Source organism: Aplysia californica, unplaced genomic scaffold (genome assembly GCF_000002075.1).
Source record: "Aplysia californica isolate F4 #8 unplaced genomic scaffold, AplCal3.0 scaffold00196, whole genome shotgun sequence".
Classification (NCBI taxonomy): Eukaryota; Metazoa; Mollusca; class Gastropoda; order Aplysiida; family Aplysiidae; genus Aplysia; species Aplysia californica.
Window position 1 is genome coordinate 851781 of NW_004797466.1, and position 2723 is coordinate 854503.

Genomic DNA, 2723 nt, shown 5'->3' on the forward strand with positions numbered 1-2723 from the left:
TTCAGTTTTTTGTCTCTCCTGCAAAATTTACGAAATCGGAGTTGGACGGTTAGAATTCTCCGCCAACGATGTGGCCTTTCCAAAACCATTCTTTGGGGAACTGTGCACGGGGAGGAGAAAGAGAGGAAGGTAAAGAAAAGGCTGGTGGACCGACACATTGCAGAATAGACAGGGAAATCCTTCGTCCAAACTCAGGCGCTTGCAAAAAGACAGGAAAAATGGAGACATCTGACGAGACTCTCTATCCCACAGCGCCCCTATGATCCTCGTGGATTATGGGATCAGAGGTGGTGGTGGTGTAAGATCGAGGTCTCTTGAAGAATGAAAAGTAAGAAAATGCCCAATAACAAGGTCAAACTCTTTCGTATTCTCTAAATGGAAAGGCAGGAATTACCACAGCTAGTGGGGGTATGTCAACGAAGGTCTCGCTAAAGTCGAGTAGGGTGTAACTTTTCCTTCCTTGCCCTTATTTTTTTTCCAAAAAGAGTCAAATGGTGCACTCCGTGGTGGACCGGAAGTGGGCCAAGCGTACCCAATCTTGGATCTCATAAATCTATGGCCAAACCACGAGGAAAACGCATTAGCCTAGATTTAAACTGCTAAAACTAGCAGAAGTCAAGTGTACCTGGGTTTGAGAACAGTTCAGAATAAGGGTGGGCCGACTCCGAGAACTTCCGAACTTTCGACTCCGAACATTTTTGGGCGCGAATTCGTCGACTTCGACTCCGAATTCGAATTCAGGTCAAGATAGCAGCCAATCAAATTTGAGGAGAGGCAAGGTCAATTCGGTGGGATTCGTGTCAAGTCAAGTCGTTCTCCCTACATCCGTCGAGTCGAACACGCTGTAGAGAATCCCGACTCCACGGACCAGTGTAGACAAAGGGGGCGGGGAGGGGGAAGGAGCAGGGAAGAGGTCACAGAGGTCGGGATTGAGGCAGGCAATGTTTTCATTGACATCAGGGGAGGGCACCAGTTTGTTTTGAAAGTTATTTGCCCCTCGTTGACAGTACAGCCGCATTCATGTGCGAGGATAATGGATGCAAACAGGTCATAATAAAAATCAAAGCATAAAATCCCGCAGTCTCGAACTCTAAAGTCAGACCATGCAAATCAAAGCAACAGTCAGCAAGACAGAAGTCTATAAAAAATAACAGTAATAGATCTAGATCTAGATTTATATCATAATCAACATTTATTATGACAAGATAAACATACAAGGTTGAAAACAAACATGGAGTAATGCAAAAGAGACGAGAAATGTGACAATGTAAATGTAAGTGCCAGACAGGTCGTAAGAAAATACATGTAGATAGTACAATGAAGAGAAGAAAAGTAGTGAAATGTGTGTGATCGTAGTGAAAGCCAAAGAAAGAAGGAGGCTGGGATAATCACGGGATTTGAATTTGACGTGAAGATGGCTTGCAATTGTGATTGGTGCAATCAGAGACGCAATGCTCGTCCGTCACCGTAGTGCGTAAATTTGACCTTGGCCTCTTAGGGCATAACCACCAGCAGAAGGGATTTGTAACTGCTAGCGAATCAGCGCGTTCTAAAAGCTCATGTGACTTTCATTGAGTCGATGGAATCGTGGGACGGTCCAATTCGAACTCGCTGCTTCCTTCTGAACACAGCGAGGGGAAAATAGAAATAAGACATCGTGTTTTATGATACTTTTCAAACTTATGCATTTTTATTCATTCAAATCTAACTTTTGAGCGTTCAAAAATGTTTCTTGGGTGCAGTTTTGCGTAAAATTATTCACAATTTTTAACAAATTAAATATGTTTTCGCTCCTCGTGATCTATTTTCCCCTTGGCTGCCCTAGTTCGGGAATTCGTGTTCGGACTCGTCCTCCTGCCCAATGTTCGATCTCCGACTCAGACCCCACGAATTCGCCGAATTCCGAATCTCGACTTGACTTCGCCCATGCTTAGTTCAGAATTCAGAAGAAAGGGAAGACCAGTGAAGTGAACAGTGATTATAACGAAAAGTAAACACATTTTAAATTTTAATGCGTCGTGCACCGTAGATCTTTATTCTAGATCTAGAATCTAGATCTAGTAGTTGCTGGGTAGGCCTATGAATTATACATTTGATATAGATATATAGATCTAGATATAGATCTAGATCTAGATCTAGATCTAGATCTAGATCTATATAGATAGAGATCTAGTGACCTGTCTACGATTTACGGCACGAACACACCAAACATTCACGTTCGTGTTGTATCGTGCATTTTCAATTTTGTTGGTCTTCTTAGAAGACTTTCTATCTCTAGATTTAGGCATGCCCATTCACGGGAGGACTTCCGTAACGAGCGACCACTAAATCTATGACTATGTATGAGACAGTAGAGCAGAGGGGAAGGGGGTAGGGTTTAGGTTTTGTCTGGGGTAGGCTAAGGCCTAAGGCCTAAGGGGTGCTTTTTCGGTAGTTCCCACCCCCCTTATTTGAGCCTGACCTACATCTAGATATCTAGATCTAGATCTATAATCTAGATCTATACGTTTGATTCGCGGTGAGATAAGATATCAAACCTAACAACTGCAAAACATTAAATTATGGTAAAATTCAGGGGGCATGCCCCCCCTCTGAAACCCCCCTTCCTATTTTTGTGGCTATTCTCACCCGCCCGGAAGTTCTCGCAAGATCTACTCCTCCCCTCTTCTCTCTCTCTCTGTCTCTTTCTGAATACTGTCTATCGGTGTGGACGATCAAATTGA

The 2723-nt window shown here is 43.3% G+C and overlaps 1 protein-coding gene across 1 annotated transcript in view; it reads left to right on the top strand.

The window, feature by feature from the left end:
- The first annotated feature begins 1938 nt into the window (after nucleotides 1-1938).
- The window catches only part of LOC101846353 (translin), a 15394-nt gene continuing 14609 nt past the window's right edge, over nucleotides 1939-2723 (top strand). Inside the window, exon 1 of the mRNA XM_005098907.2 lies at nucleotides 1939-1990. The gene's annotated coding sequence lies outside the window, so the exon portion shown is untranslated. The remainder of the gene's footprint in view (nucleotides 1991-2723) is intronic.